The sequence below is a fragment of the Mustela putorius genome, unplaced genomic scaffold (assembly GCF_011764305.1).
Source record: "Mustela putorius furo isolate JIRA1106 unplaced genomic scaffold, ASM1176430v1.1 tig00003913_pilon_pilon_pilon, whole genome shotgun sequence".
NCBI classification, from domain to species: domain Eukaryota; kingdom Metazoa; phylum Chordata; class Mammalia; order Carnivora; family Mustelidae; genus Mustela; species Mustela putorius.
Window position 1 is genome coordinate 9,691,559 of NW_025422060.1, and position 25,364 is coordinate 9,716,922.

Consider the following 25,364-nt stretch of genomic DNA (forward strand, 5'->3'; position numbering starts at 1 on the left):
TTCTGGCCACTTCTCAGTGACTTTCCACCCTGGAGGCATGACCAACGTAAGGAACCTAAATAACCTTCTTATTCAACTTCCTTCGCTCTGCCAACCATCTTCCTCATCATTACCAAGGCTGGAAAATGCCATCCTGATCCCAAGGGAACTTTTCCATTTCATAGATCCTATCCTCCAATTAAACTGAAATGAATACTCACTGCTTCCCCAGATTTTCGCATTTCCCTACCTTCCTCGCCAGCATGCCTTTGCCAACACCATTCCCTCAGCCAAGATGCTTATCCTCTTCCTGCCCTATCCCTGGATTGCTACACAGCTAGATTTCACTCATCCTTTCAGATCCAGACAAATGTCAAATCTTCCACGCCACCTTTCCTAATTTCCCAGTGGTGACTGAACCCTCTGACTTCTCAACAACAGAAGAATTTTCTCTGTTCCCCTTTTCCTAGTACTCACCTAACCCCACCTTCTGTTCCAGCAATATGTCTGTAAATCGTCATATCTTCACTGCAAAGAACTTACCTGTTCTATATTCTCATTCCTCAGACTCCCTGGACTGGGTCAATAATTAGTACTCAAATTAATAAAGAGAGTCCTGGGTTAGCTACCAGTAGAGGGAGCCCTTGAGCTATCCGAAGTCCTAGCAACAAAGTGTGTGTACCAAGCTGAAAGTGGGAATTGGGAGGTCAGGGTTTCCTCTCTGAGCATCAGGTAATCCAGAAGCCTGACAGAACACACGAGACAGACTGTCTGGCAGGAAAAGTTCTTAGCATGTGGGTATTATTATTACTACATTCTTCCAGAAATAAACATGAAGACAATTTGTGTCATTTCATTCCCCCGATTAAATAAACTAGTAATTTTTTTTAAAGTTTCACGTCGATAAAGGAGAAATAAAACTGGCTTGATATCTTGGATAAAGCTTAAGTTCCCTAACTCCCTATTCTCCCCTCTGTTAAACTGAATGTTAAAAAACTGGTTGAAATGTAGATTTCAGTACTCTCTACAATTTCTGGCATGTCTGTGGGAACTCAATAAATCAAAGCTTATTAGATGAACTATGTGACCAACACCATTACAGAGTTTATTTAGAGGTCTGAGAAACCTGACATACAAAAAGTTCGCCTCTCTAAGCCTCGATTTCTTCAAAAACATAGGAGTACAACTAAATGACCCACAGCCCTTCTCACTGATAACATCCAATGGTTCTAAGACCCATTCAAGCTGCAATTATTAAGAACCTTTTGAAAAGTGTAAAAAGGTCTATCACACCTTTAAGGTGCTACATGGAGTTCTGAATGGCTTAGTCAGAGTGTAGGGGATAGCAAGAAATAGCCAGACAGCAAGGGGACTTTTTTGCTGCTCTGAGGAGGGATCGCATTAAAATAGTTTAAGAATTTGAATAATAACACTGAATTGCATCTTAGACATATACTAATACTAAATACATCTTAGTAAAAACTCAATCTTGGGCCAGGAGCAGACAGTGACACAATCTGGTACCAAAGGCATTAGATAAGAGCCTGAAGAACCTTTGAGGCCACAAGCCCAAACAGCATGCACTGAAAAAGATCACCTGATGAGAATTCTGCCTTTAATGTCTGCAAATCAACATAAGTCATCATTAAACTCCGCTATCCCAGAGGACAAGAAATTCTAACATCATGGATTTGGAGTCCTTGTTTTTCATTGTTTTCCCTATCAAAGATAGATTTCAGGCCTACTCCATGCCTATTCCAGGCAACCTGTGTTGATTGCTTTTCAGAGGTAAATATTCCCACAGAAACATCTCACAACAAGACTAATAAAACAAATATTTCTTGCATCATATTGCAGTTTCCTCATCATACTGTTATGGGCACCAATATTTCATGTACATGTTTCTATATCAGAAAGATAAAATTTAAAACCTAATCTTATGAGATTTAAAAATCAAATTTAGAGATTATGCTGAGTTTAATGTTTGCCTAAAATCCAATTCCACCTAGCAGCACTAATAATTGAAGCTGTTTAAACAATACCTCAAATATGGCAATGTATACATGTGTCCTATAGGTTATGGGTGTACTATAACCAATCAAAGTGAAACAAACTTCTGAAGTGCTACAAATACTTCTGGCAAGTTAAAAGTAATTTCAAAGCATTCTTTTTTTTTTTTTTTAAGATTTTATTTATTTATTTGACAGACAGAAATCACAAGTAGGCAGAGAGGCAGGCAGAGAGAGAGGAGGAAGCAAGCTCCCTGCTGAGCAGAGAACCTGATGCGGGGCTTGATCCCAGGACCCGGGGATCATGATCTGAGCCGAACACAGAGGCTTAACCCACTGAGCCACTCAGGTGCCCCTCCAAAGCATTCTTTAGGAGCGGTTTTTCTCAGGCTGGCTCCAAGAGATTCTAGCTACCCTCTGACAATACTCTGCAAGAGCCCAATCACTTGAGATTGCCAGCAGGCCAACTCTAGACCTGGGTCAAGCCTGCCCTCAGCAGCCACCATTCCCAGATGGGCAGTGAGCCGTGAGGAGAAAGCTGAAAGAGTAGAGTGTGAGTTAAGACAAGAATTGTTCCCCAACAGCCAAAGATTTCACTGACAAATCCCTGAATTGCCTAGCCCTGAGGTGAACCTACAGATTCATTAGGGTCAGTGATGCCATCCAGTAACCAAAGGCATTAGAGGAGAGCCCAGAGGAGCTCTGTGGCCACAAAGTTAAACTAAGGCTTAGAAATGGCGGCCCCCAGAGCCATCTGCTCAAGCACAGAAGCACTGCTTTTTCCGCTCTGCCCGCTCCACTACGGCCGCCGCTTCAGGCTCTCAATAAACTGGCTGCAAACATGCTGCTGTACAAATGCCAAACGGTGACGCCCTTGGGAAAATACCAAACTCATTTTCTCATCGGTTTCTTCATTCCATAAAAATGTATTTTTATATAAAAAAGGCACATATTTTATATTTAGAACATGGGAAAGGAGGCAAGAAACGTCAGGAAGACAGCACAGACGGTTATCAAAGCTAAGCTGGCCTGGCTGAAGCGAGACCAACCAGAAGGTGGCGACAGCCCCACAAACAACTAGGTGCCCATTTTCACAACCACCACAAGAGCAGGGTTGCCTCATCCTGGCCCTCAGCACTGTTAGCAGAAGTACACACTGAAAGCACAGATATGCCACGAAAGAAATCTGTTTTGGAGTCCCTATGTATCTGCCGTAGAAGGTGTACCTAAGCTTCTCCCCATCATTTAAACCTCGATGAGGCCCTAGGAGGTGGGTGGTTATTTTTCCCTGTGGCCTACAAAGGAGGCTCAGCTTCAAGAACCGGGATTCCAGATCACATGGAATGGGTCTAAATTCTTTAAGTCTGTCTTTGAGCAAGTTAACACACTAGTTTAAAAAAAAAAAAAAAAGAATGGCAGATTATCTCTTAGGTGGTTAGGAAGAATATATGTGAAATGTATACCAAAGGCAGTGACTAGAAATCATGACCTTTTGGTAGATGTCATTTATTTGCACTGTCACTGGCAATAAATAACAATTAGTAACAATAACCCTGTTATTGCTGTACTGGGTCATACAGCTACTAAAGAACAGGACTAAAATTTGAACTTGGGTCTGATTCCAAAGGGATGCTCTTTGAGCACTCCATTCTTCTGGACTGGGATAAGGGGGGGGGGGGGGGGGGAAGAACTGCATTTCACTTTAACAGGGTGATTTTCTCTGTCTTGAAAAGATTTTAGAAGCTTTCTAACATCAAAGCTTTAGAGCACCAAACTAAAAACATCTTGGAGAAGATCACATTAAAGCGAGGATAGAAGGCAGGACAGACACATTTTCCTGAAAACACACAAAGGTTTTTATAAGCCTGTTCACAGTAGTGCTATTCTTAATAGCTTCGTGTTGGAAGTGACCCAAATGTCCATTATCAGAAGGCTGGATAAATACATTGCGGTACACGGACACCGGAATACTGTGCAGAAATGGGAATGAAAGGCCAGCAACTGCAAGGCTGAGTCTCACAAATACAGTACTGAGCAAAGGAAGCCAGACACGAAAGAGTCCATACTGGATGATTCCACATAAACAATGTTCAGGTGAAACCAATTTTTGTGTTAGAAGTCAGGATAAAGGGCATCTTGGGAGTGGGCTGGGAGAGGAAGGGGATAGAGGAAACTTTTCAGGTGCTGATAATGTTCTGTTTCCTGATGTAGGTTCTGTTTATACAGACTTGTTCACTACAAGTTCACCAATCGGTACAGTTTTTTGGCTTAATACCCTTCCTTGTATCTACGGTATACTGGGTTAAATATGGTACAGATTAAATAGCTATTAAAATTACTATCTAGAGATCATTTGGTTGCTGCTACATTATTAGATTTCTGTTATTTTATTCACTTTAAACTTTGTTCATTCAGTCCATGAGAAGTAATACAGTATAATGGAAAAGAAGACCAGACTTGAAGACCACCTGTCCTGGATTAGAATCCTGGTTATGTCATTCAGTGGTTATGTGATTTTGTATTAATTATTTAACCTGGGTCTTAATGTCCTCAATTGTGAATCAGAGTTCACAGGTCTACATTTGCAGAGTGGTTGGAAGCATAAAAGAAAACTTAGGGAAAACATCCACCATAACACTGTACCTGCCCCTGCAGCAGTCACTCAATAAATTAGACAGTTAAATAGTTCCAACAAATGAGTTCATCAATCTACCTCTCCAATTAACTAACGTCCTCTCAAAGTGAAAAGGGATGGCTATGTGCTACAAGTACACTAGTTTAGACGAAGTTTAATGGATAAACCCAGTCATGGTCTCTACTCTGCCTGACTTTACAATTTGGACTTAGGTGAGAGAGGGACATGGGAGGGGGGAGAGGATGGAGGGGAGTGATGAAAATCCCTGATAGACAAGGCCAAAGCACAGAATGGAGCTTGCAGCATGATAATTTCCCAATCTCTATGCCTCAGTCTTCTTATCTGTAGAATTGGGTGGTCATTTCTCCCTAATTTCTCAGTAATCTGTTGCAAATAACTATTCTGAGCACAGAGCAATTATATAAAAATAAGGGATTTATAAAAACATAATATCTCCTAATTGGCCAATATAAAGAGTTAAAACTCTTCAAACATCAAGACAACCTTATGACGTTCGCAATTTGCTTAACCTCCGATAGCCCTTCAGGTAAGACCTGAATTCTGCACATTCCCTCCCTGTACCTCCAGGGCAGATTCTAGAATTCCCTGGTGGCCTGCAGTACTACCCTACTTCAGTGAGCAGTGAATGTTTGGGGGTGGGGAGGGGAATGCTGCTCAGCCCTGGCCAAGAGCAGCATGCACCTGAAAGGAAAGGGACAACCAAATGATTGGCGTCACCGCCAAGGGTAGTGACACATAGAACATACCCTGCTATGTTTCTGGGCTCTGCATGTCCCAGTAACTTAGTCCTACCTGAAGCACAAAAGCACAGAGTGCTTTCTCAACCAAGTAAGTAAAAGAAAATGGTTGGGCTCAAGTTCTAATCCAGAGATATTTCAACCTGAGAAATTTGCCTCATCAGGGCTATCCACTGGGCTGACTGTGCCACAGGGCCAATCCGATGTTCTTTCAGGTAAGAGGTCCTGTGCTCTGGCCCTGAGGTCTGTTCATGAGGACGGTGATCTGTGGGGCAGCCAAGGACCAAAAGCCACCACTCACTAACAGATCACAGAAAACAAATTCTGTGCAGTAGACGGCTTCTACTCCTCGGCTTCTCCCTTCTCTTCAGTGTGAGAGCCAGCCCCTTGGACAATACTCTCCTGCTTCTCCCTTACCTGTCTGCCCAGGCATCTTCTTCCCTCCCACTCTCTCTCCCTGTTCTCCAGAAACGGGTCCCTAGCCCTATCCTCTTGCCTTTGGTGACCCCCACATGCCCTTTGGCCTTTCTGCTATATGAGCCATTTCTAAGGTGTACATGAAGATTGTTCCTTTCTTCCCAAGCTCCAGGTCAAAAACTCCAAGCGCCGACTGAAGCAACGTGTTTAAAGTTGAGCTCAACCTCACTGGTTTGTTCACTGAGTGCCCCCTATGGGCCAGATAAGGATAGAACACTAAAAAGGAGAGAGCGGACCCTTTATATTCTAGTGGAAACGACCGCAGGCAAATTTAAGTTGAAATCATTGTTTTTCAATACCAACAGAGAGGACACCACACACACCATTCTTCCACGGTAGAAATAATGCTGTAGCCTTCCCTTAACCTCCTTATCTGCCATCGGCCATGCTAAGACTAATACTAATACTATCTCTGCAAACTAATACTATCTCTGCAATGTCCCCAGCCTCAGCCTTGATGCGTAATCGAACAGTCAGCCCTTCTTTCTCATGATAAATGTCCTTGAGACCATCACCCACTGCCACTGCTATAATCCTAGTCCACGCTTTCATTCTTCAGACTCGGGACTGAGCAGCTGTCTCGTCACTGTCCTCTACTCCTCCCCCTCACTCTTCTCTCTAACCTAGCTGCACCCCAGCCAAATCCCAAGCTCCGTCATTAAGCGTCTGCCTTCAGCTCGGGTCATGATCCCAGGGGCCTGGGTTCAAGCCCTGCAGGGAGCCTGCTTTTTCCTCTCTCATTCCCCTTGCTTGTGTTCCCTCTCTTGCTGTGTCCCTCTCTGTCAAATAAATAAAATATTTAAAAACAAACAAGCAAACCCATATTTGAAGTTTTCTTATTCATCACATTAAGCTCACAAAGGAAAAGCCTGACTCTTACTTCTCATCCCCAGAAACATCTCCACGTGCTTTCCACATATTGTTTAACTAAAACTGGCCAGGTGATACACAGGTCAAGTGAAGTATAGAGCTCAGATTTACAAAAGGGAGCAAACAGGGGAGGTGCGGGGGGGGGAGGCCAACCTTTGCTTTGAACACATTCTCACCCTCATTTGATTTTGAAGGAGCCCAGAATGAGTTCTAGGCAAGTATCTTCTCTTGATACAGATCAGTACAGGGAACCAAATGTCCATTTTTCTAAACCAGCAGATTATGCTCCTTCTTCAACAACATGACCCAATAAAACATTCACTTGACGTCCCTAACATTAAATGTTATGTGTAAGCAATGAGTCTTTTGCCACAAAAAGATAACTCGAAATGCTGTCTGGTGAGAAATAAATATTAGTACGTTGGCTTACATTAAAATTCCCATGAGGTAATTAGCATTTCATTAATATGCAGTCAATTAATTTGCATAAACTTCTAAGCAACTGAAATGCAGTCAATTATCAGATTTCTTTAATAATTGATTACTTTAAAGTCAACATCCTTAAAATTGCCTTAGACAGATAAATTACACTCATCAAATAGCATTTGATACAGGACCATTTAAGTGACTCTGAGCTTCTTTCTCGTACATAAAGTACCCTGATGAGATCTGAAGTTCAAGGACCCTTGCTTTTCCCAAAGAAGACTGTTCTGTGGTCTAACAGTGTCACCCAGTGGTAGTACGCATGGTTTGTGTTCAGAGCAGCTGTTGTTTTTAAAAAGAAGCACTTGTCACACGTGTTTACTAAAAGGGAAGGGAAAAAAACGCTTTTCTGAATTGTACAAAGAAAACCAGTACATGCCAATCTTGGACTACATGGGGCCGGTACTAGAAGAGAGCTACCCTATAGCCACGGTTACTTTGAAGCCCTTGGGGACCATACAAGAGTGTACATATCTGAAGAGAGGCACAAGTGATGCTCCTGTGACTTAGGGGTAGCACAGGTTTGACTTTCAATCAGTTCAGTGTCCCATGACTGAGCCACAGGACCAAAGTCGCCCCTGTCATTGGCTTTATTGTCTATCATTTGGTGGCTTCAGTTCTCAAAAGCTTACATCTCCCAGAACAAGGAAAGAATAACCAGCCAATTCTGTTCCAGGGTTCACTATCGGATTTTAAAAACTTATGAGATGAAGTTTAATTGAAAATAATAAATTATTTAACTTCCTTATCTGTAAAAAGAGAAGGCTGGACCAGATGACCCTTGAGATCCCTTACTAGTTCTAACATTCTGATAATACAGAAGAGTCCAGCTTATCTGTTGCTCCCAACCACAGGGGCTTAGAGCCAAGGGATGCAGAGCTTGGCTCCATCATTAGAGCCAGATGGACCGGGGAAGGTGTTCCTCTGATATTCCCCACATATCCCCCAACTTGGTCTCCATTCCAACTCACCCCTGTTCCCAAGAACCATGGACTTCTCCAAATGAAATCTATAGTGAATAGGTTTTCTGGTAGTGATACTGAATACCTCCAGATGCAGCCACCTTCACTCCAAGTCCCCCTAAAAGAATCTCAACTGCTTGGCCCACAGCTAGAGACATGTACCTAGGAATGGAGCATGGACCAGACTTGATTAAACCCAAACTCCAAATCCAGGGGGGGGGCGCTCCTAGATATCATAGTGAAGAAACACACATGTACCATATAGGGTAAATAAAAAACTATTTATTCCTCCTTGCACAGTCTCCTATATCAAATATATATCGCACCATAATTGAATAAATTCACCTGAATCCTATAAACCTAAAAACGACCTTAGAATCATGGCACAGTTCACCCTCTTACTCCCCACCTAGTTTCTCTTTATACATCTTTGTCTTTATAAATCCATAGATATTCTTCTTGCTTATTCCCACCAAATCTCAAATACCTAAAAGTTTTATGATGTTAATGACAGTTTTTTCTCCTCATTCCCGTTTATTTAGAAAATCAGTATCAACTCTCATGGGCCACTTGTCAGAAGATAAATTTTTGCTGCATTCTTTCTGAAGAATGTGCTAGCAGTCTGTGGCAAAACATAATAAATTCACTTCTAGGAATTTACTCCAAGATGATAATCAGAGATGCAGACAAGAATATATTGTATAAGAACATTTATCTACAACCTATGATGGTGGGAAAAAAAAAAGGAAAGCACTTAAATATCTAATACTGGGTTACAATGTGGCTTAAACATGATTTTTTAAATAATAAAAAGGGAAATACTCACCATGCACCAAATAGGAGAAAAATACCAGTATCCTATCAAAACAGTATGCCCCCTATGTTCTAGTACGGGTGTCTGCACGTACAAAAGCTATTCAAAATGCTGTGCAAGGCCCAGCTCCATCAGTACCACCATGGAACTTGCTAAATACAAATGCCCAGCCTGAGAGCTCCTGAATCAGAATGGCCGGGGGTCAGGCCCAGCAGCCTGTTCTCATGCTCACTGTATGCCACACAGCCTCTGAGGTTAAGATATTGAAATTCACCCCATTGGAGGGCCAGAGACACTGAGGCCTAGAGAAGGTGGGTAATTCACCTAGGGTTAAAAGGCTAATAAGTGGGCAGCATCACCCAGGTAGCTCAAGTCCACACTCTTAACCACTTTGCTCTAGAGCCTCTCCAGATGAACTCATGTTTGGAAGTATACTCCGTGCTCTTTCCCCTAAATGAACAGTGTGATGCGTCCCACCTACTGGTCTGTCTTCTTCGTTTGGTTTCAGCACTTCTGTTACAAAGCTACCAGTTGGGACGGGGTGTTTGGGAACTATCACTGGCACCACCATTGACAAACTTCTTGGTGAGCTGTCACGTGGCAGGCCCAGACACATACTTCATAAAACATTGTACATTTACAATGGCTTACCATTTTTGAAATGATGCAACTCTTGATCAATTTCTTTTACTCTTCCAGATTCTACATTACTTCAAAATCTGCATGTAACACATTTTTATATTACACCATTTCATATTCAACAAAATTCAAGTTCAAAAAAGAACGCTACCAGCTTTTATTCCCAAGCTGCCCCTCTTCAAGCATCAGGATGCAGGATAAAATTAAATTTAAAAAAACTACTGGAAAAGTGAAAATCAGTCCTACTGGCAACTAGAGAAGTAAAGACCAACTTTCCTAGACGTCCCCAATACTGCCACCAGAACATAAAGAATGCTCAGAATGGGTACAGACGAGCCCACAATGCCACCAAGAAAATGACAAGACGTCTCTCTGATGGCACTAAAAGGTGTGACTGCTAACTTTTTACTAAATGACAGCTCTAACGTCACATTCATCTCTTGCCTCCTAGATAAATATTGTTAGTATTCCCCATCACTGAACTGTGCCTGCTTCCGGACCACATCCAACCCAGGTCCCCACTCCTCCAATCCCACCTTCGGAACACCCAGCTCAAGCACCATCCCGACTCTGCTTTCGAACAGAATCTCAACATTCTTCTGAGCTATGTTCACCTATGACAGCAAACCAAATGAACCACACTTGGGTCTGACTCCACCTGCTCCTGGTTGTTGCTGGCTGATGGGATTCAACACACTTTTGTCTTAATAAGTTACCAGTAACATCTTGTAGGGTAGCAAGAACCTCAAATAAAAAGCCTACAAACTAACATCACTTTTCTTGGTCTGCTTCCTTACTGATAAAATGACAGCCAGTCATCTTATCATTTTCCTCGCAAATCTGCTCAATTTCAGCCATACTGTGCGTCAAACAGATTTGTTTCTATGAAAGAACGTGCTCTGGCTTCCACTCACTCAACTTACCCTTTCACAGATACAGTTTGTCCGGAAAATTTCATTTTTCACTCTCAGAAAAAAAAGAAAAGAGAACCTCATGCCAAAAACGATGGTTACAATTATGTGTATTTTCTAAATGGCTAAAATGCTTCATAATTATAAGAATATAAGTTGACTTTTATTTGATTTTTGCTTCCATGATAAAAATGGCGCTATGTCTCCGTCTGGTTCTTCAGAGGACTGTCTGGCTCTAACTAAACCCCAGAGAGCAGCTATTTACACAGCCCAGGTACTTTTAATTAAAGTCTGTTTTCCCCCACTCACTTTTCAGGTTACCTCATGGGTTTTCGGTGAACAACAGCATTAAGCTGGTCTTGTTTTGGAAGTCACCAAAACCAAGATGGGAATATTAAGCCCACTGCAGCCAGCAAGACCACAGTCAGGCGTTTCCCCCCGTGGACTTCAACAGTGGCCATGTCCCTCCCTCAGCTTAGGCCCAAAAGATCCCGAGAGGAGTGGTGCGGTCCCGCATGCCGAGCTCACAGCCGGCGGGGGACACAAGTACACATGGTCAATACAATGTGGTATCACGTCTGGAGGGTGACAAGCACAGGCAAGTCTCAGAGCTGGGTTCCTCTCAAGACTCCTCCCTCCGACTCCAGGTTCTCCATGCCGACTCCACACATCAGTGAGGACACTCTGGGACACATATGATGGCACCTGACTAGACGCAGCTGAAACGGCAGGCGCTCGTTTGTAACTCACACAAGAACCTGGCGTCAGATGTTCCCGGGCTGCTTCAGAGCTCCGCGGTGTTACCAGGGCCCTTGGCTCTTGCTGTCGTGCCCTGCCTCAGCAGCTCCATACAGCAGCTCCCAGAGGAAAGGCAGCTGGACAGGTCGCCCCCGACTAAGTCGTCTCTCCCTCTGTCTGGGGGAAGTCACTCCCAGAAGCCCCAGGTGATGGGGGGGGGCTGCTTGCATCTGATTGGCCAGAACCGTGTCATGTGATCACCAGAGACACAAAGGAAGCTGGGAAAATGGAAAAAGGCACTCCAGCAAGGAGGAGCTGAGAGTAGGGGCTGTCGAGGGGACACTCAATTCTGTCACTTTTGTCACACTCAGACTGTTATGACTGACTCTCCCCCCTCCCCATTCATAATGGTAAAGTCCTATCTCCCAGTGTAATGGCACCTTTGTGAGGTGATTACATGAGGTCATAAGGGTGAGACCCCATGGTGAGATTAGTGTCCTTGAAAGACCAAGAGACAACAGAGCTCTCCTTTCCCCCACCATGTAAGGGCAGTAAGAAGGCAGCAAGGCAGGAAGACAGTCCTCACCAGGAACCAAATCAGCCAGCATCCTGATGTTGGACTGCCAGCTATAGGAGAAAAATGTCTACTGTTGAATAGCCACACAATGCGCCCCCCCCCCCACAACTATGGGGGCTCCTGGGTGGCTCAGTTGGTTAGGCATCAGATTCTTGATTTTGGCTCAAGTCATGATCTCAGGGTTGTGGGATTGAGCCCCATGCAGAGCTTGCTGGGGCTCGCTCCCACCTCCCCCTCCTCTCTTTCTGTCCCTCCCCCTGCTCACTGTGCTCTGTCTCAAAAAGGCACCAACTAGGGGCGCCTGGGTGGCTCAGTGGGTTGAGCCGCTGCCTTCGGCTCAGGTCATGATCTCGGGGTCCTGGGATCGAGTCCCGCATCGGGCTCTCTGCTCAGCGGAGAGCCTGCTTCCCTCTCTCTCTCTCTGCCTGCCTCTCCGACTACTTGTGGTTTCTCTCTGTCAAATAGATAAATAAAATCTTTAAAAAAAAAAAAAAAAAAAAAAAAAAAAAAAAAAAAAAAGGCACCAACTATTCCGTTATGTTTTAAGTATTTCATTATGGCAGCCGAGTTAAGACATATCCTCAATGCAACTGTCTTCAAAGGCACTCCAAACTCCTGACAAGAGGCTCGCTGGACCCCTCTGGGTGAGGTCATTTAGCTACTTTCCGACCTTGGCTCCAAAGCTGAAAGGGAAACCCTAGCAACAATCATTTCTTGGAAGTGTGTAGCCCTCACAGCACAGGCAGTAAGAGCTGCAACAACCAAAGATAGGAGACTTTTTAATGGAAACGCTTTTATCCTTAGTTTTTCCATCTACACATAACCTCGCTTTTCAAACGGTGGGTGGGGGGTGAGGGGGCCAGTTTGGGAGTTCAAATGTAAACATGTCTGTAGTGGGTGTGGACCCTGGAACAAGGGAGTCAACTACTCTGACTGGTATCTTTCTCTGCTTGAACTCTGCACATTAAAGCAGATCCCTCCAGATACCTGTCATTCTAAGACACCAGACCTTGCTATTTCCACAGCTGTGGTGTGCGGAGTCACAGACAAACAAAACATGGTGCCCCCAGCTTCAGGAAGCATCTTACTTCCCACAAGACATTACTGCAGTCACCCATCTCAGAGACACACTCAGCCTCCCGCAGGGCTACACTGAAGCTTTGTCTATCTCTATGTACAGTAACAGGCCGAGGGAAACTTTCAAAATGAGAATGGGAAAAAACAACAGCCACTCATTTGGCAAACCAGCAACACAGGAAAATGAAAGCTTAAAAACAAGTAGCCCACATTTAAAGGAACAGACCTGAGGTGCCACAACGTCTAAAAAGTGTAAATGCCTTCATTCTTACTGGAATAGAAAGAATACTCACTGTTTCAGAAAATATTCAAGATTTCAAAAATACATGTATTTCTGGAATAGAGGTCTTAGAGAGATATGCACTTAAATTTTAGTAGTGAGGAATAGATAGGCAATTCATAATCCAGATCCTATAGAAGTTGAGAGATTTTATTCATTTTCATTCAAACAGGATGCTCTCAAGAGCAATTTGTAAACTACTCCAATAGCCTCCTACTTACTTTGTAGCTTTCACCCTCAGATAAGTTCTATCTCAAAGTGAATCACTCCTTCTTCCCCCTATGCAAGAATGCAAACCACCTACCACTTTGTCTATAACCCTCATGGCCTCAGCCACCAGGGGTGAGGACTTGTGCCCCAAGTCCCAACATACCCTCCCTCAGGCTAGTCATTCTGGCATTTCAATCCAATCTATTACTACCCAATAACACTACAGTCAAATGATGGGTTTCCCCAATCTTGCCACCATTAGGCCACTTAAATTCTATAGCAGCAAAAGTGATTAAGTAAAAGAACAGGGCAGGTCAGTAACAGTAAACACTCAGCCCAACACTAGTTCCATATAAAATGGGAGAACTCTGCTTCTCTCTCCCTGCAGTTACTCAAGTTTTATATGTTTTCATTTCTCTTGTTGCAAGAGGGTTCATTCTCAAGAACTCAACATCCAGAAACTTCCCATCAGCTTTGACTTCTCTCACAGCTCCTGTCAAAAAGTTCAGAACTTTAACAATATGTTTTAAAATCCACACAAATAGCAGCTACTATAATTTAATTAAATGAAAAGGGCAAGGACACATGACATGTCAACACATTCATAATGAAAAGTTGTCTTTTACTTACAGCTGGTTATAAAGGAAATATTAATTACTTCCAGAAAAACAATCATAAAATCATTCCCTAACAAGAAATTACAGATGTACCATGACAGCTAACTACTTCCTTTATGCCTTTAAAAAAAGCTAATCTGAAAAGCTTAATAAGGATAGTACAGTTTTACCTACTTAGATTAAGTATTCAAAGTTAAATGTGGCCAAAGGGCTACGAAAAATGAAATGATTCTTTAAAAAAAATTTTTCAAGGCAATTCAGGACTCAAAGAAGAAAATCTAGAAATAAATACTCTTTAGTTTATAATCTTACAAATGTCAAATTGAACAAGATGCCAAGTATTTGAGAGTGAAATTTACCTCAGATTTAAAAATTCAGTTTATAGTACAAAATCTACACACACACAATGGTACATGTGACATAGTAATTAGGAAGGACACTAACAACTTTATTTTCCTAATTTCATCTGTGAATCTTCAGAATTAAAGTTCTAAACCTTCTTTCCACTTTATACAATATAATAGTTCTAGAAAAGATCTGTTACCATTCTTAAATTTCCTTATATCCAGTAATATACAAAAATCAATGTTAAAGATAATTATAAACACTTCCCTTCTATGCACCCTCAGACTTGCTCTAAAGTTGATAAACTTTCTAAAATACCTCGGATCAATGGCTTTCAAACTTCTGTCTGTAATCCTCTTTACACTCAGTGACCCAATAAACACCCGCACTAAAATTAGCTAAAGCAGAAGTTTCCAGAAGAAGCCATCTTTACTATATGCTGTACACTGTGATATTTGCTTTGTTTCTTTCTTTTTTTTTGTAATGCTGGCTGTGACCCACTGATTTGATTTCATGACCCACTAATGGATGCAGCCTGAGAAATCCTGCTCTGATTCATTTATTTAAACTTGCCACAATAACTTAGCAGCACTCTGAAGATGGGAAAGCACCTGAAAATTTGCAACAGAAATGTAAATAGGATGATCTGCTGTATGCCAACTGTCATCATCCCTTCCAAATAGAAAACACTTAAAATCCATTACCTTTTAAAAAGTGTTATTTGGGCTAGTATTGCTGATACTACAGTCATCACCTCTCTTCCACCTAATCTTTAAACTATTCTTACTCCAGTCACTGAAGAATAACCTCAAATCCTTCTGTGTGTGAATGAGTAAAGGAATACAAATTAAAGATTACCTAGAGAATTCTGTTGCTAGGTCTTTTTCCACACTTATGACAGAATGTGGGGAAAGAGGTGACCTAGGAAGTACTTCATTTTTCCCTTCTTAAAATATTTTTATAGACTTCATTATTTTTTAAAGATTTTATTTGAGAGAGGGAGAACATGAATGGGTGGGGGAGGGGGAGAGGGAAGCAGGCTCCGTTAAGCACACAGCCAGACCTGGGGGCTTGATCCCAGGACCCTGAGATCATGACCTAAGCCAAAGGCAGATGCTTAACCAACTGAGCCAACCAGGCACCCCTCCTCTTCTTAAAGTATTTTTTAAAAAGCAGTTTCTGTAATTCTCTATCCAGGAAATTATAGATACAAAACATCAATATTTAAAACCAACTTGAATGGCATTTGCCTATTTTTTTTAAAGAAATGACAGTGTAACTCAGATAATGTTCTTAATACCAAAATAATCATTCTATTTGCATAATCTTTTAAGAAGCAGAACAAAAATTCCACCCAGGGAGCTAAAGTCAACAATGAATAAGAGGAAGGGCTCTAGTCTCAGGTACCTGGAACCAGACAAAGGCAATTTAGCCCCAACACACAGAAAACTGGGCAGAAAAATATATGGGAGAAATTAAAATTGATCTATTTTTCTTCCTGGTCAACAGAGAGAGGGTAACATAAGGGCAGTATGGAACAGTAGTGGGGCTTAAGCTTTATCGTCTGAGAAACTGAAACCCAGCTCCACCACACATTAGCCATCTGACCTTAGTTCAACAATAATAGCACTTAAAATAATCATTCAATAAATATTAGCTGTGGGCAGGGCACAGTCCTAAATGTGCGCACCCATCAACTCACTGAATTTTCACAACACTCTGAGGTAGGCTCTGAGGGCCAGAGAGAGACTAGGAAGCTTGTCCAATTTCATACAATTAGTCACAGGAAGGCCAGAATTCAAACTCAGCCCAAGGAATCCCAAAACCTTTGCAGGGGTTGCCTTCTGAGCCCTGGTTTCCTTGTCCTTCCCTATAAGGGCTGCTATGTGAATTAAAACCTCTGGCTTGTAAGATAGGGACTCATCACCTCCCAGATCCAGTGACACAGCTGCCACCCTCACAGGGCACAGTGTCTCGGGTAAGCCAACTTCACCTGTTCAGAGTCACAAACTTTATCTTTTTTTCTTCTACCCTCTCTCTGCCCCACCCCTTAGACACACCTCCCACACACATACCTTTCACTGACCTAAGGAAATATGTACTGAAGAAGGGGAGAGTAATATAAGCCCTATCATGAGTATATTTACTGAAGGAAGGAAGGGAGGTAGCTCATGTTTGTAAGAGGGCGAAGTTGTCAGGCTTAATTCAAAGCCAAGACCATGACAGGCAGAGAGCCACAGAGGGTGTGCTGGAATGATCTTGGGGGTTACGCAAGGAAGATCTCTACCAGCAAGAGAATGAAGGCAGGAGGGAGCCTCGGCGGCAGTGCTGGAGTGGGACGGACTGGGCCAGTTGTGGCTTGGGGATCTGGCAGAAATTAGAGGGCAGGGCCTCAAATATGCCAGGAATTCTGCTGAGGGCAATAAACCACTTCACAATGCAAAGCTGGATTGCATTAACATCAGTTTTGGAAACAGGAAGTACCAGTACCAAGTAGTAGCTAATAAGTGTTGACAGAATTTTTCAAAATAGGGTTACATTCTCCCTTTCTTTCCTGTTCACATTAGTTGGCAAATGCCATCCCCTTCACTTCCTCACACACAAAAAGTGGGTAAACAGAGGCACTCCCAGGCTGTTTAATGGACCTAACCAAAACACAGCAATCAAGTTAACTGAACCAAGTTGTTGAAAGACATGCCAATAATACACCAGCACCCAATTACTGAATCAGGCCTTTTTTTCTTTTTTTTTTTTTTACAACCAAGAGTAACAATGTGAGTATATGCTTCTATGGTAGAACAAGTTAGCCACCAGTGTCAGACACAACTGTTAGTTGTTGTAGCAACAGCAGACAACAAGACTTGCTCCGATTGGTGGTTAGCAATTTACCTCTTTGTTTCCCATTATACATCTATCACTACTTATTATAAAAACCACCTTCCAAGTATTAAGATATCATTAGCTTGCCAAACCAAGGAAGAATACAACCAGTAAGTCTGACTTGGAAAAAAAAAGCACCGAGAAGCATGAATACCATAAAATGAACTTATGAATGTTTAGAAAACAAGACATTGTTACTATAAGCTATTTCATAATCTCTAGAGATACAATGTTTATTTTTAGACTGGAAAAAAATTAACTATGGGACTAACTGCCAGATTAAATAATATTATCTAATAAAAGTAGTTTACAAATACATCTACTATTTTAATTAAATGAAGTACCGAATGACACTGTCAGCTTAGAATCACTAATGTCAATCCTACTGGTTATAATTAAATGCCTGATTATAAAATAAACACACAAAGTATCCTAGACTTTGTCTTTAATCTAGTTTTTATTTTGCCTTTCATGCTTGTTTTAAAATAAATTTTATTTCCACCTCACTAGTAAAAAACAAATTTTGTTTTCTCTTAAAATGGTTCACTGCAGAGATAGAGAGATTCGACTGTGACTTGGGATTACTGGACATTATTTCCTCATTGCATCTGTTACTGACCCTTTCCTTTACAATTAACTAAACATGCTTTGTCAGAGGGCACAGGCCCAAGCCTAAGAAATGCCAGGTCCTATTCCCTGTCACCTCACAGGCTCTGTGCATTCAGAAAATGACCATGCCTCTTGGGATGAGTTTCCTCACCTGTGAGCCCCAACCAGGAGATCGGAGGTTCTCATTAGTCAGGACAGTCTGAACTAAACCTGAGACTCCCTTGCATGCATATGCACACATGCGCGCACACACGCGCGCGCGCGCACACACACACACACACACACTGCACTGGGTAACACAGGCTCCATGACACAGGTCTTTCAAAGCCACACACACTGGCCCATCCACAAAAATGGGAAACAAGAGAAATCGTTTCTTTACCCATCTGCAGCTATAATACAACTAGTAGGGTGACCCTTATTAGAGATATTTTAAAATCTCTGACCCATAGGAATGGTTATTAAAGCTTGAGTATGAAGGCAAGAGGGAGCCCTTCGTTGCCTCCTTGGGGCTTTCAACAGTCAGAGGTGATTAGGCAGCAAGAGAAAGCAAACTGAGGTAACAGACCTTTACGTGCCTTTCTCAATTCTCAGCGTAAACAAACAACAACAAAAACACTATTTGATTAATAACAATGACTTAAAATGGCCTTCCTGAGAGTCCTGGTGTGTCATCAGAACTGACTGATTTGAAAGTGGTAATTTGATATCAGAGATCCACAATCAAGAAGTCCCTGATTACTCCTCCCCAAGCACAGATCTCCAAGTGCTGATCACAGAGTTTCTGCATTGTTCTTGGCTCAAACAGGACGCTGGGACTGAAGAAGGAAATACACCAGTCAGCGCTCAGCATGCCAGATACCAGCCAGGTCACAACATTCTCCTCAGTCGCAGCCCTGACTGGGAGAGCTCTGCTCTTGACACAACAAAGCCATACAGAACCCCCAGCTTAATTAGCAACCTACCATGAGTCCTTCTCCAAAGGACTCTGTAGGCTGTGTCTGGGCCACAGCCACTGGTCTGGCTGGCCCTGCCACTTTGCAGAATACCCACATACTAACAGTTCCGTGGCTAAAAAAAGGCAGTACCAGCATTTTCTTTATTAAGAAGACGAACATCAAAGCAGGACACCTGCACTAAGAATGGACTTTCTTCCCGGGAAATTATCTTAAAATGTAAATTAGGTCAGGTCCCTGGCACAATACCTTCTCTGAACCCCTGGCAGCGGCCCTAACTCCCTACCTGAGTGGACCCTGGCCAACTCCTCACACACCAGTCTCTCCCCTGCCCTTGCTCCCCACACTCCAGCCACACTGGCCATCCTGGGTGTCTCACCTGGCGGGGCTTCACACCCCAGAGCACTCCCTCCCAACCCATCCCCAGCCTCTCCCTACAATGGCTCATCCTCGCCCTTTTCATCTCTACCCAGACATCATCTTCCCAGAGCACCCCATTGAACCGGGGTCCCTCCACTCTCAGTCTCTGTCCTGAGCTTGTGTCCCACTCTCACAGTCTGGAACTCCTCATTTATTGCTGGATACATGTTATTCGATGATAATCCCTTCTAGATACGGAGCTACCTGAGGGCCTGGGGCCATTTCTCTTGTACACCACTCTAACTCCAGGGCTTAAAATATACTAAATGCTCAATTATCATTTGTTAAAGTGATTCAATATCTCAATAAATTTTGCATCGGAAGAGATGGAGCCCATAAACATTTTTATTTGTCCTAAATTGGTTATGGTGCAAAAATAAAACAAAACAATTCACTGGGCTAAATGAATTTCTCCCTACTAAACACCCACCCTTGGTCGGGTCTGTGCTCTCCTGCAATCTTCTGATTTAAATGGGAATAAAAAAAGCATTTGAAATCTGTAATAGAAACGGTATTATCAGTGATGGTTGAATCTCAGGTAATCCATAGAAATACTCCTCCTCCTATGAGCTACTGAATAAATGTTCCAGACACCAGTGAAACACTGTATTTCATCTCGTGTAACCTTCATGGCAGTTCCATGAGAGAGGTCTTCTCATGCCTCCTGACAGAGCAGGAGCTGATGCACAGTGACCTGGTAACTAGCTCAAGGTCACATAACAAGAAAAGGTGGGTCAGCTGGGTGGAGTGCTGCCGGAACTTGGCCTCCTCTACTGCTCCATCTTCTGTCCCTCCTAGAGCAGTCCACCCCCATGGGAAAGAAAGGGAGACAAGGCAGAGCTGTCTCTTCTCCTTTTGGAACCAGGCCATTATTTCTTTATTAAGTTTTTAAGGGAAAAAAGACAAGTCATCTTTTGACCCACCCGGCGTCAGTCCAGCTAATTCTATCCTAATTCCTCCAGCTTGCCTTCCCCGTTGCCAGCGCCTCCTACTTCCCTGAACCTCCGCTTTATGCATCTCCATGCTTTGGAATTCATCACACAGTCCGTAACTCCTTTCTGCCCCAGCCTGTGCACGCATATGAGTGTTGAGCACACAATCACATGCAAACATGCAAATCTCTTTCCAAACTCCAGTTCGCTCTCTCTAGCTTTTTCAAGTCAGACGGTAAATAAGTCACCTAAACTATTTCATCCTGAGGTGTAAGAAGAGGCAAATAACTCCCTTGACCTTCCTAGAGATGCTCAAATGCATAGCATAAAAGGTTACTTGTTCACAAAGTACAGTTTGAATTATTACACAGCTTGAAAATGACCAAAATTAGGTGAAAATGTCGACAGGAAAATGTCCAGGATGATAATGAAATCAAGCCGGCCAACCAGCAACCACTCACCTGATGGCAGTTTTCCTATCTATCGTCCTCCGTTTCTGAACTCAGAGTCCAGGCTGCTCACAGCTGTACTTCTGGGGCGAGCTACAGGGAGAACTGGAAAACTGGGCTACAGGAGGGGCACTGAGCAGGGAGATGCTAAATCCAGTGTTTGCAGCTGGAGGCCACCTACACGTTGGTGCTGAATTTTTAAAAACACTTCAACACCTTAATAATATGTTCTGCCAGGTATAATAAAAGTGTGCCCAAGGAGCTTGAATTCTTAAGCTGCTAGGAGCTAAATGTGAAAGGAAGCCCAAAGCAGCAGAGGAAGATGAGCGAGGGGAGGGGGAGGAAATCCCTTCAACTACTGAGTTGTATGGCTCCAAGAAAAGAACAGCAAAAGAACACATCCCCCAACAGGCCACGCTGATACTGGTTATTTACATGAGAACCACTTGGGCTGCGTGAACCTCCATCTTCCTTCAAACGCTCCACAGCTGTGGTTTATACCCCTGGCTTGCACATCCGAACCACCTGTGGAACTTCAAAACACAACACCAGGGGCGCCTGGATGGCTCGGTGGGTTTAAGCTTCTGCCTTCGGCTCAGGTCATGAGCTCAGGGTCCTGGGACAGAGCCCCAAGTCGGGCTCTCTGCTTGGTGGGGAGCCTGCTTCTGCCTCTCTCTCTGCCTGCCTCTCTACCTACTTGTGATCTCTCTCTCTCTGTCAAATAAAATAAAAAATCTTAAAACAAAACAAAACAAAACACCAGCGTCTAGCTCCAGTAGAGAACTGAAAGGGGAACCCACCATGTTCAGCGACACCTACAACAGGGTCTGGGCCACAACATAACCACGTAAAGAGGAAATGCTGGTCGGGAGTGCAAGAACCAGTGAGCCCACACGTCTCCTCTCAGTCCCATCTCCAAGAGCAACCACCTATACCGATCATCCATTTATCTCTTCTTCCCTGACTACCTCTGGTCTCAGCCCTGAGTGCCAGAGACATAGGGCAGACCACATGGCAGACTGGCCCTCAAGGAGCTTCCATTCTGGTAAAGTCACATGGAAGAGATTTAAGTTACGGTATTAAAAAAAAGGAGGGCAGCTAAAAAAGATTCCCCCAAGCAATTTCCATCAGTCTTCCTGACCTCAAGTCCTTTGAGCCCCCAGCTCCTTGTTCCGTCCTCGGATACGTGTCCATCGCGTCGTGCTGCGCTTCAATGGCAGGCCAGGCCCCACCCCCCACATGGCTCTGTTCAAAGCCTGGATCCAGACACTCAAACCTGATTTCCTCTGTGCGCTGATGTGCCCCCACATCCTCAGACAGTGTGACCGGAATGGTCCAAGTCAAGCTTCTCCCATCAATATCCTAGGTCTCGTATTTTCTCTTTTTTTCATTGCCTATCCTACGCTTGGGGGATATAAAAGATCGACAGGAGTCCCCTTAAAAGTGTTTCGTCTTTTTTGTAAAAAATTAGCAAGATACAGAACATATTAATATCACACACTGATTCGGAGCTAAACTGTACAGAAGGAAGGGACAGAGACTAGTCAGTGTGAGCACCTCAGAAGCAAGCCTTGAGCAAAGGGTTTGGCCAGGCAGAGTCAGCAATGACCAAGCAGGATGTTTGAAGGAGCACCAAGGGCCCAGACAGGGGAGAAGTAATAAAGACACCGGCCTGACTGAAACCAGGAGGACTCATCAGGCAAGTGGCAGGAAAGAAGGCGGGAGGAACAGCTCAACACGGAGCTCTGCAACGAGGTGTGGTTTACCCAGGACACTGGAAGACAGGTGTGGCATGACGCTGAGAAGGAGTAAGGCACAGATGCAAACTCTTTCAGGCACACAGAGGAAACCACTGTCATTAACTCTGATTCAGCCTATCATAAATATCTGACACACAGTTATTTTCAACAAGAACCTCATCAAAGTGGTTCCTAATCCTCCCATTCCGACCATTAAAAAATCAAGTCGAAGTATGCCAGAATGCAAATATTTACAAATTTGAAAATCAAAAATGCCTCCCACCAACCTCCTGGGCTTTCTCAAGCTCCATCTTCACCGTCTGCCAAGCACACTGGTGTGCTGGGAGCAACGGATAGACAGGAGCATAAACAAACAACTATCTGGCCGTCCACGTGTCCTTTTGTTCCATAACATGTGACTGTCAACTGTTTGTCAGGCACGGTGTTTGGCAGTTTGAATCAAGGTATAACACAGCAAGCCTTTCGTTCCCTGTCTTTCAAAGGAGCTATGACACCTGGAAAGCAAATACAATCTGTTCATAGCAGCCCCCAAAAGAGAAGCTGGTGAGTTCATTCATCCGTTAATTCATCAAGTTTTTATTTCACGTATTAAGCGCCAGACACTATCCCAAACCGTGTGGAAGGAGCAGCAAAGGAAACAAAGCCCCTGCCCTGATGAAGTCTATATGGGGGGAGGGGGGGCAGGCAAGCAGTGGGCAAGCGAACAGGAAGGTATGGATTTATCAGACAGGAAGGAAGTACCATGGTAAACACACACAGGTAAGGAAACAGGCGGTGCCATTTCCGGTGTTTGGGGAAGACTGCAGACTGAGAGCAGACACCTGAGTGGTATTTGAGCAAAGAGCTGAATGAATGAAGTGAGGGAGCCAGCCAGGCTGCTATGTGGGGAAGAGTTCCACTCCAGGTAAAGGCACAGGCAGGGGCAGAAGCTGAGACTAGACAGCCAGGAAGCCTGGGGAGCGGGAGCAGGTGCCAGGTGAGATGGGAAAGCAGTCAGGAACAAGAGTATGGGACATACCACAGGTAGGTGGGGGTAAAGCGCCCCTGCAGGTTACAAAGCTGATGGTTTTGGTAACACAGTGATAATAACAGTCCTCCTTCCTTACTTGGAATCTGCAGATCCTTCCAAGTCTGGTCTATTACACAAAAGATGAGGTCAGATCTGAAAAATAAATTCAGTGGAAAGAGAGGTTTTGATATTAAGGTGAAGAAAGCACCCTATATATTTGGAGAGCATTCCCTGCCCTCCAAAATATTCAACTCCAAAAATCTGATGGAAATCAGAGTATTTCTAAACTTAATGATGGCTTTAACCATTAGGGATGCCCCCAAGTAGAATATTCTTAACCATTTTAGGCAGAGGATAGGATGGTTTTTTAATGTAAAACAGTATTAGAATATGCAATTAAGTAGCTTCCCATCACAGTTTACACTTCAAAGCGAGCTGTGCCTTAGTAAATAGTCTTGGGAGAGAATGCAAACACTGCACGTCAGAAACATATTAACTAAAGCCACAGAACTGTACGCTCAGCTGGAAATATCAAAGGGATGTTCTCATATTTAAGATGATAAGTGGAGAATGCAAAACTGCTAATTTCCTGCTTTATGGATGTATTGTAGCTTCTGGAGACATCTTAATAATCACTTAATTATATCATAAGAAACATAAAACAAAAAATGCCAACAGGATGAGATCCTCCATTTTCAGAAAAACAGACCGTCAGCAGATTTGGATTGCTGTCCACAGACTGAGGACAAAAAGCCTTAAAGCAGCAATATTTTAGGACAATACAGTGTCAGGGACATAATAGTGAGCAAACATCCTTTCTAAATCCAGGGGCACGCAGGGAACTAATCCCCAGAGGTGGGCTGACCTCTATTTCTCTGAAGCCGCTTCAACTTCTAGCCATAAAACCATAAAGACAAAAATGCGACAAACACCAACACTGACAAACTACTCCAAGGCAGTAAATGAGAGGTTAATTACATGCTGATTTCCAGGATATTTCTAAACTGTGAGAGTAGCTCAATCACCTAGGACAAGATGCTTTTGCCATTCTACAAGATAAGAAATAGTGTTCGCCTGAAGTGTAACAGAAATGAGAAAAGGCAAATCATGCCTCTGCTATATAGTTCAACGACCAATACTTTTCTTGAATAATTCCTGAATCAAGTTTCTCTAATAAACCAATTAACTGCCACTGAAATAAAAAGGCAAAGTTCTGAGGCTTAAAACAGTCAAAGAAAGGTTATTTTAGTCTGTCAAATCAACAAAAATTTAAGGGGGAAGAAATGGATCTTGCTACCACTCCCAACTGGAAATATTGGGGTTCTTCTTGTAAAAGTTGGCTTTGGGATAAGGGAAACAGTTTAACAGATATATTTATTCTCTCTTAAAAACAACAGCAACAACAACTTATTTTTCCTTCCAACAATTTATTTTTAGAAGCAATGTGCAGATTGTAGAAAACTTGGAAAATACATAAATGTATAAAGAAAATGAAATATCGGGGCACCTGGGTGGCTCAGTGGGCTAAAGCCTCTGCCTTCGGCTCAGGTCATGATCCCAGGGTCCTGGGATCTAACCCCGCATTGGGCTCTCTGCTCAGCAGGGAACCTGCTGTCTCCTCTCTTTCCCTGCCTGCTTCTCTGCCTACTTGTAATCTCTGTCTGTCAAATAAATAAATAAATAAATAAACGTAAAAAAAAAAAAAGAAAAATGAAATGTCATCCATGACATCCATCACTAAACATACCTATATTTTTCTATATTTTCCTTTCAATTAATACATACTCCTCTTCAATCTTTAGCAAAATTAGGATCATTAGATAATTTATTACAATGGTAAGCACTTAATCTGTGACAAAACACTGTTTAAATATGGTTGCATAATATTCCACTACACAGATGTCTGGTAACTGACTTAACCATCCCTCTTCTGTCCTATTGAGAATGCAAGATACATTAATGAATTTT

The 25,364-nt window shown here is 43.0% G+C and overlaps 1 protein-coding gene across 6 annotated transcripts in view; it reads right to left on the minus strand.

Moving 5' to 3' along the window:
- The window catches only part of FAM107B (family with sequence similarity 107 member B), a 75,375-nt gene that overhangs the window by 15,746 nt on the left and 34,265 nt on the right, over positions 1-25,364 (minus strand). For 2 of the 6 annotated variants that reach the window (XM_045069172.1, XM_045069173.1), the window contains exon 2: positions 23,406-23,549. The exons of 1 other annotated variant lie outside the window; for it this stretch is intronic. The gene's annotated coding sequence lies outside the window, so the exon portion shown is untranslated. Of the gene's footprint in view, positions 1-9,638; positions 9,707-11,287; positions 11,571-23,405; positions 23,550-25,364 lie in introns of those variants that run through there. 3 more of the 6 variants (XM_045069171.1, XM_013047020.2, XM_045069174.1) reach the window with 3 other exon arrangements.